Genomic DNA, 10,176 nt, shown 5'->3' with positions numbered 1-10,176 from the left:
TCCAAAATGCTTAGGACAGACCATATCTGTCGAAAATCCTGTTTTTGAACAGTTTTGGTCTGTCATAAGGTCTGCTATATGATTGGTGTAATATTTCTAAAAGGACGGGATGTTATTGTTAAAAGTTTACAACAAATACTCCTTGTCCGAAATTAATGACTGACTACTTTTGTCAAATTTAGGTAAATAGAGATTCAGCTGGATTCAACCCAACCTAATTCAGCTGAGTCAGTTTCAGCGTAAACAGATTCAGCTGAGTTATATATGAATTATTTTTTCTTTTTGTAACTTTGAGAGAAGCCAACACATCGATTTCTTAACAAATGGAACTCTTTATATTAAAATTAACTTGGTTTACAATCTGACAACCCTATAACATCTCTAGTTCAACAACAAAAGCTACATTTCTTTTCTGGTGAACCAAAAAAAAACTACAAATTTCGTTCATGTTCAAAACAACAAAAGAACAAGAAGAAAAATTAAAACTAAAGCAGTGTGATATAACTTCCAGGTTTGTGAGTACTGTATTGTTGTGGCCATTAAATTGTCTCCCACAGAAAAGTATCTCCAACTGTTTCACCTCCAAAAAATAGTTCCATGTTGCAAAGTATGTCCAACTGCTATTGCCACCGATGAATTAAGACGTACCAACTAGGTGCGATGCTTTCTTTTTTTTAAATTTCCTCAAGTCAAAGAATCTAAGCTAGAAGCACAAAGTCCACATAAAAAGAGAAGCATCCAGATTAATATTTATCCACTCCATTTTTGAAGCATGGCAGAGGATATTTCTCAACCAATGTAAGAATTAGTTTCCCGAAAAGCTTAATATCTATCTTATTAAGATTTTATTACCTTGAATACGACACCCTAGCACCAAGAACAAAGAAGAAGGCTTATAAACGGAGTTTCCAATATTACACTTCTTCGAATAGAGATATTTATAGGGTTGTCCCTATAAAACCAAGAAGATCCAAGTAAGCAAGTAGTAATCATCTAGTCAGTGTGCTTAGGGGTTAGCAACAGTAAACAACCTAAGAAAATGAAATGTGCATGGCACTTTTGCTTGTAATTGTGCAAGTTCAATATATAAACAACAAATAAAAAATAAACCTAGTTCGCGTGCATATAGCCCAGTACTAGTAGGGTGTCAACAACTGAAATTACCTTGATTTTTCCATATTTTCAGACAACAACCATCTTCGCATCGCTGGTAACTCTAATGAATTAAAGACTTAATTCTCCCATTGTTTCTTACATACCTTGGTAAGCTTTCATAAATCCTTCAACTAGACCAAGAAACAAGATTTTATCTCAAACAACATATAAATAAGCCAGAAAATAAAATAATACTACCAGCAAAGTACTCATTACATGGTTATACACGTTGCTCACCTGTAGCTTGAAATCATGAAGATTTTCTTTCTTTTCTAGAATCTCTATATCCCTTCAACATCATGAACTTTCGAACCTACCCAATTATCTTAATCGATTGTACTAATTATTTGAAAATTCTCCATAAATTTCTACCTCCTTTCGCAGGTTGTCGAACCGGAATAAATTTTTATTCCTTATGCACCATCCGACAACCTTGAAGCTACATCCCAGTTTATCAAGGTAGCTTTCCTTAGCTTGCAACAATCTGCAATAATATTGCGCAAGAGAAAGTACACAATGATAAGCTCTCAGCACAGCGAAACACTTCTACCAAGAAGATCTACTGAAAATTATTTTTGGAAATGCAAAGGAACAAACATCTATTCAGCATAATTGCAAATAAAAACCTAACCGTTTTATCAGCAAGCACCACCATGACTCCTAATCCCAAGAAAATATATTCAAATCCTATACAAATGAATTGTTCATTGCAATTCTGCTTGTAGTTGTTTGATTTCATATCTAAACCGCATATTATAAATACACCTAGTTATTGAGCCTATAATACAATATTAATATGAAGTTCACAACTGATGTTACCTTGATTCTTTCATACTCTCTGACAGCAACCATTTTCGCATCATCAATATAACTCTTATGAATGCTAGACCAGATTCTCGCATTATTTCTCCTATATCTTGTTGAGCTTTTATAAGTCCTTCAACCTGCACCTCCAAAGAAAATTTTAACTAGAGTGACATATAAAACTACATAATAAATAAAATCCAGAGTAAAACATGATTCAGTTCAGAGAATACTTCGCAGCACTCAAGCCATGATTCATTCATAGAAAAATGTGATCCAAAGGTAAGAAATTTGGTTAGTCCAGGATTTAGGGGTTTTTTATTCTGATAGATGTTAAATCCATATACTAGAAGACCCTCAAATGGAATCACTAAAAATAAATACAAACTCATAGAGAAATTAATTCTGAAATTGAATCAGTATTTCATAAAAAAAATCAAGATATAAATATGTCTAAATAACAAGAAAAATATTTTTGATTGGCGTCTTCATCTGTCCTCCACTCTCGGTTTCTTCCCTCTTTGATTATTGAATCTTTTCTATGATCGTCTTTTCCATGCATCAACCGAACACTATTTCAAACTAAATATTTGTATCTCTCTATCCAAAGTAGAAGCTCGAGATGCACGAGAGATTACTTTCAATGAGTTATATTTGGATTTGGGTTTCATTCCAGTTTATTTAAAAATTAGGAGTTAATAAATTTGAAGTGTTTTCTGATGAAATTCATCGAGTTTAAGGTTGGAATCGAAGAAAAACAAAATCTGGAGAATTTAATGGGGATAGTTAAAAGAGGAAGTTTTATTTTGATAAACACGAAGGAGGAGAATATGGGAGGCTTTATTTTCTATGTGTTTTTCAGTTTCGAAAATTTTATGGATCTAATTAAAAGCCGTGCGATCAATGTGATCTAAGGGTTTATATTTTTATCCATAACTTTAAGTGAGTGGGGGAAAATAAAAACCAAAAAAAACTACATATTAGTTCTGTTATTTAGCAAATCCAAATTTTTCAAAGAAACCCAACTGTTAAAATGTATAACAACTCATGGGATCCCTCTACTTGTGATCGGTTGCACCTATTACTAGGATCGGTTCCCCAATGTCTAGAATTGGTCATACCAATAACAATATATAGATCATAACATCTCAGGTGATTACTTAAGATTGGTTTCACAAATAAAATTCATACCAATACAAAAGTAAGGCCTTGTGATTAGTTTTACCAAGATACATAAACAAGTTATCGACGGTTATACTCAATCACAAATATTGGTAATCCAAAATATTTACAATGAATAACAATACCAATAAGCCTAGCGATTTCCCTTTTGATTCACAAAACAAGTTTATGAATTCACTTCCTTTAAAAGATTGTAAAACATTGTTTCCTAGGACGAAATATTCACCCAATACCCATACATAATCACAATAGCATTCATACGATTATGTCGATGTCTTATATACGAAGTTCAAAAAATAAGCGTTATACTTTGTACTGTAATTCATTAATATTATGTGTAACTAGAGTATAATCATTGACAGCTTCGCAGTTATGTTTTCAATATGCACGATTTGAAAGATATGTTAGGAATGAAACAGCTCAAGTCAAATATTACTAACTTCAAGAGGAAGGATGATGTCGTCAATGTAGCTCTTTACTTCTTCACATTCTTCAAGTCTTCGAGTAATACTTTTAAGTCTCATATGCTAATACTTTCAAGCTAACCTATACGAAGTTAACTCTAGTAAATAATCAAGCGACTCATTAGATGAGTTTTGGTTCACTAAAATATGACAACCAAACTTGACATACCAACGCTTGGTGGGTTCAACCGAGTAATGCTCTAAAAGTTTTTATCTTTTTTGGAAAGTTAAATTTCTTTAGTTTTCATAAGATTTTTGGATGTTTAATTTGCATATTGGGTTGGGGTAAATAACTAAAATCCTTATAAAATAAAATGTTGTGTGTATTAGTTGATATAGGATTTCGACTTAGATATAAACATTAGTGCGCGTTTCTTTTTATTTAAATGATGTCGCCTCGTCGTGAGGTCACCAACGGTCTTCACCCAAATGGAGATGAAGGAAGGGACAGAAGACAACGCATGGAAGATACCCTTGACCGAGTTGTTGGGACATTGGAATCACTGGTACATGTTGTTGAAACCCAACGTCGGGGTAGAGTGGACTTAGAGAAGTTCTTAAAAGTGGTTTGAAGGAAAGAATTTAAGGGGACTGAAGAACCTCTTGAAGCTGAAAGGTGGTAAATGGGGATACAAAAGGAGTTCTTAGCCTTAGAAGTTGAATAGAATGACAAGATCCGTTTTTCTACGTACCTTTTCTCTGGATCAGCTGGTTATTGGTGGGATTCGATAAAACAAGTCCAAAATATTACAGTTCGGGAAGAGTTTGAAACTTTGTTCTTTCACAAGTATTTTCCCGAGACAGTCTAAGCCCAGATGTGTGCCGACTTCGGAACCTTAGCTCAGGGAAACATGATGGTTTCTCAACTGGACAAGAGGTTCTGTGAATTAGAACGTTTTGGGGATCACCTTATCAATACGCCGTTACGAAGAGCAAGAAAACTTCAGGATGCACTGAAACCTGCCATCCGTGCTAGGTTAGTACCATGTTGCCTCACCACTTATGATGATGTTCTTGATACTGCATTAGGTATAGAAGCAGATTGAAACAAAACCCAGAATGAAATGGAGCCAGGAGATCAAGACACAAACCAAAAACGTCAGCGTACTGATGATACTAAGAGGAACGAGAAGCGTCAGAATATTGATGATGCTGGAAATTTTTTTGAACCAAAGGTATGTTATCACTCTAGTATAGAGGGTCACTTTGCTAGGGATTTTCCTAATTTAGGGTCCCCAGCTAAACCATACACAAACTATGTGTGCCACCGTTCTGGCGGTAGCAATCACTTTATCAAAGATTGTCCATATTTCTGTGGGGTGTACATATTTCTGCTAATTTTGATATTTATATTTCTGTGTTTTGGTGGGGAGCCAATAGCTCAATTTTGGGGTGGCTAAAAGAAATGGTTAGTACATAGAATGGTAGGGTCACTATCTAGTAGTGCCCATGAATTTTCTCCTTACTACGTGTTACATGAGGAATAAGTATTTCCTTTAGATATCATATATTTTGTTTAAATTTTCCTTAAACACTAGACAAAAAAAAAACTAGCCGCAATCACTGTTCTTCCTCGTTTTCCATTTCTGCTACTTTACCACAAAAGAAAACAAAAGGATTTGGTTGCTTGGAGCACGCACTTTCATGGGATTGATAGGATTTCTGATTTTTCTTCTCTTGGATTATGTAAGAGGTAGGGGTTTCTCGTCATATTATAAAACTAAACTATTTTTCATGTTTTACTCTCTGAGTTGCATGATGTTTCTAAATTATGTCTATCATTGTCCCTGTACTTATATGTCAGATGTCCATTGATTTCCCGTCACTGAGTTTAAACAAAATTCAGCGTTTCATTAACCTGTCTCTGTTTCTCTTGATCAAATCTCTTAAAATAATAATTTTTTTCGTCCACTGGCTTTTGGAAGAAATCATTGAACAAAAATAAAGAAACCGTATGTTTGTCTCTCTATTTGCACATGTTTCCCATTTCCATCCATCACAGAAAATGTCAGATTCAAAAGGGTTCCAATTTAAAACAAAATAAAATAAAAGAGAAAATGATATAGGTAATGTTTTTGTTTCGTAGTCGTTGTCCTCTAACCATTGTCTTCAGTCAATTATACCTATACTCATTTGATTTCTGGGAAAACAAAAGAAAATATTTAATTCTTAAAAAGAAAACAAAAAATAAAATGTTTTATCGAGCCTTAGTATTTCATATCATGTTCCAATACAGACTCCACTATTTACATGAGTACTTGTTAAAAATAAAACATAAACATATCACCAGCTGAAGCTTTCTATTTAATTGATCAGTTGATGCTCAGCTTTTTTTTCTTTTATTATTATCAAATGTAACAAAAAGTGTTTACAGTAACTCTATTTTGGATTTTACCTCCTTCTTTTAAACTGCTACCAAATGGGAATTGTGTTCAGCCTTTTTCTGTTAATCAATAGCGTTTTACTTCTTTTTATTCTGTTTTCCATATCCAGTCAAAAATCTCTCGCGTCCGGTGCTAATATTATTAAGGATTTTAATTATTTTCTCCTGGGTCAGTGATTTCAAAGAGAACTATTTCCTAAATGGTGGGGTCTGTCCAGTTAAAAAACTAGGTTCATGGTAAATGATGTTGGCATGCAGATGGTTTATATTTTTGGAGTATAATTGAATTTTGTCCGTTACTCTATATATATAAGATATATAAATGCATTGATTGATCTTATTGGATCATGGGCGTGTTTGAGTTTCGTAAGGAATTGAGTGTACTAGTAAGAAAATAAATTTTGGATACACAATCTCTGCTACTGCTGAAATGTCAGGCCTTTATGCAAGACTGTTCGGGGAACAGTGATAATTTTTTACCGGCCGGAATAACACTAAAACTAGATTACGATCTACGATGATAGGTTGGTTTATGTGAGTAAAATGTGTAAGTAATTTCAGAAAATTTTGGTTTGCATGGTTTTTATTATTCTATCTGCTACACGGTTTAATTTTCGAATGCACTACATTATTTTTTGAAATTCCTACTGAGCTGTGGTTGCCCACCCCAAATTCCTTTTCCTCTCCCCACAAAGTTTGAGGATCAGTTAGCCCAGTAAGCCGACTTGAAAGCTTACATCATAGTACCCATATGTTAGTATTCTCGCAAGACACTACTATATGATATCACAGGGATATTTAGTATTTTTATTGATTATCATTTTGTCATTTTCTTAGAGTTCGTTTCAATTATTTTATTAATAGACATCATTTCAGTTTAACAGTTTTTAAACAATTGTTCTTACTGTATGACTTTTGGAATATTTTTGGTGACTATTATTTGGAATCTCTTTTATTGGAATTTAATTTGAAAAGATATTAGGTTATGTCGTCTTTATTCATTTTGTATTTTAGTTTCTTTTTATTATTATTCTTTCAAAAAAAAATTAGCATGTTCCGTAGTCATGCCTCAAGGATCCGGTCTTGCTAGTTGGGTTGGATTCGACCCACAGGGTCAAATCCGGTAGAAGGCTGAATTTTTGCGGCCGTGACAGTTGGTATCAGAGCATGTTTCCGATTTAGTTGGACTGTGCGTGTGTATTCACAAGTTTTAAAAGTTTTGTAAAAGGAAAAAAAAATTCACTCTAATTTTTTTTCAAAAGTATTGTTATGTTTTTATCTTATTTGGAAAATTAAATTTATTTAGTTTCGTCAGATTTTTGGATGTTTAGATTTCATTTGGGGTAGGATTAAATAACTAAAAGCATTATAAAATAAAATTTGGTATGTATTAGTTAATATAGGATTTCGACTTAGATATTAACGTTAGTGCGCGTTTCTCTTTATTTGGAAGATGCCACCAACAGTCCTCACCCAGATGGAGAAGAAGAAGAAGAGGGAAGAAGGGAACGCATGGAATCTATCCTTAATCGAGTTGTTGGGACATTGGGAACACTGGTACATGTTGTTTAAACCCAACGCCAGGGTAGATTTGGACTTAGAGAAGTTCTTAAAAGTCGTCGGAAGGAAAGAATTTAAGGGGACGGAAGAAACTCTTGAAGCTGAAAGATGGTTAGTGGGGATTCGATAAAACGAGTCTGAAATGTTACAGTTTGGGCAGAGTTTTAAACGTTGTTCTTTGACAAGTATTTTCCTGAGACATTTTAATCCCATATGTGTGCCGAATTTGCAAACTTAGCTCAGGGAGACATGAAGGTTTCTCAACTGTACAAGAGTTTCAGTGAATTGGAACGTTTTTGGGATCACTTGATCAATATGCGTTACGAAGAGCAAGAAAACTACAGGATGCACTGAAACCTGCCATCCGTGTTAGGTTAGTACCATGTCGCCTCACCACTTATGGTGATGTTATTAATATTGCATTAACTATAGAAGCGGATTGGAACAAAAACCATTATGAAAGGGAGCTGGTAAATCAAAAGAGGAACCAGAAACGTCATCATACTGATGATACTGAGAGGAACGAGAAGCGTCGGAAATATTGATGATCTTGGGAAAAAAAATTTAAATCAAAGGTATATTATCACTGTAGGATAGAGGGTCACTTTGGTAGGGATTGTCCTAATTTAGGGTCACCAGCTAAACCATACGCAAACTGTATGTGCCACCGTTTTGGCGGTAGCGATTACTTTATCAAAGATTGTCCTATTCCACGAGTTTATCAACATCAGAATGAGAACCAGCCTCGATACCAGACCGCACCAAGACAAAATAATCACGATCGTCAAAAACAACCGTATCAACCAAGACATGATGTGAGACCATTTGCGCCTAGACAATAACAAACGCAAGGAAAACTGAACCATTTACCAACTTATGAAGTGCATACGGAGGATGCGGCCGTGCAAGGTAATTCTTGAAACCGTACCTTAAAGTTTTGAATTTCGGGAGGAATTCTTTTTTAGTGGTTGATAGTGCAATATCCTGCCTTTTTGGATTTGGGATTCCGCTCGTACTCGACTCATAAATATAGGGTGTAGCAAAATGTACATTATGGGATGTACATATTTCTGCTAATTTGGATATTTATAGTTGTATGTTTTTGTGGGGTGCCAATAGCTCAAATTTTGGGCGGCTAAAAAAAATGGTTAGCACATAGAATGGTATGGTCATTATCTAGTAGTGCCATGAATTTTCTCTTTAATACATGTGACATGAGGAATAAGTCTTTCTCCCACTTTTGTATTTAATTTTAGGGTTATAGATATGATATATTGTGTTGTCACCCAAAAAAAATAAAAAAAATAGCCGCAATCATTGTTCTTCCTTTTTTCCATTTATGCTACTTTACCACAAAAGAAAACAAAAGGATTTGGTTGCTTGGAGCACGTACTTGCTTGGGATTGATAGGATTTCAGATTTTTCTTCTCTTGGATTGTCTAAGAGGCGGGGGTTTCTCGTAATATTTTAAAACTAAACTATTTTTCATGTTGTACTCTCTGTTTTGCATGATGTTTCTAAATTATGTCTGTTATTGTCCATGTACTTATATGTCAGATGTCCATTGATTTCCCGTCACTGAGTTTAAACAAAATTACGTGTTTCATTAAACCTGTCTCTATTTCTCCTGATTAAATCTCTTAAAATAATAATTTTCCCCGTCCACTGGCTTTTGGAAACATTTTTTTTTCTTTGTTTATTATGTTTCATCAAGCACAATTAAATTTAAATACAAAAATATCCATTTTAAACATCTTTAATAATATACTTAACAAACAATTACACATCAAGCAATTACAAGATATATGCACCCAATCAACCAGATAACTAACTTCTTAATTTCCATCTCCACATTCCTTAATATCCGCAAGAATGTCAATTGGGGTGAGATGACAACTCAATAGGATGTATTCCCTTTCTCAAAACATGTGAAACATATGAATCAATCAAAGAAAAACATACAACAAGAGAATAAAACACAACTTCAATGATTTACTTATATGTCCATTAAACAAACTCATTCTTTTATCTTTATGCATGAGTTTCCGCGGGTCCGTGCCCCGCCTATCTAATTATCGGGGTCATTCATACAAGTTGCACGAGTTTCCTCAGTTTGTGCTCTACCAATCCGCTTACCGGGGCCATTCCGATAAGTTGCACAAATTTCCTCAGTTCGTGCCCCACTATTCAAACAAGCATATATGTTTATTATAAACTCACATTCCCATACAACATACAAATTGATGTTCCAAACCATATCATCAATAAGTTGTAATTTCATAAAAATTCTTAATTTGGCAATCACACTATCATATCACACAAGATATCTATAATTTCGTATAATATAATATAGAAACCCGGTCAAGGTTTAGATTAATTTTATGCAACCAAGATAATCTATAATTTATCATACAAAAGTTTCAAACAAAACCAATGGTTCAAACCATAGTTATTAAATTTACAATACATTTCTAAAAACGGGCAGATTACACCATATCACCAAAATATTCCCCATAAATTCATATTAACCTAGAATTGATCAAAGTCAAAGCACAATAAAAGCTATCATACATATCTATAGCTTTTGTTTCGATGACAAATCAATCATGAGAACTTTAAGTCGCTCAG

The sequence above is a fragment of the Papaver somniferum genome, unplaced genomic scaffold, assembly GCF_003573695.1.
Source record: "Papaver somniferum cultivar HN1 unplaced genomic scaffold, ASM357369v1 unplaced-scaffold_114, whole genome shotgun sequence".
Lineage (NCBI taxonomy): Eukaryota > Viridiplantae > Streptophyta > Magnoliopsida > Ranunculales > Papaveraceae > Papaver > Papaver somniferum.
Note: the sequence above shows the minus strand (reverse complement) of the source record.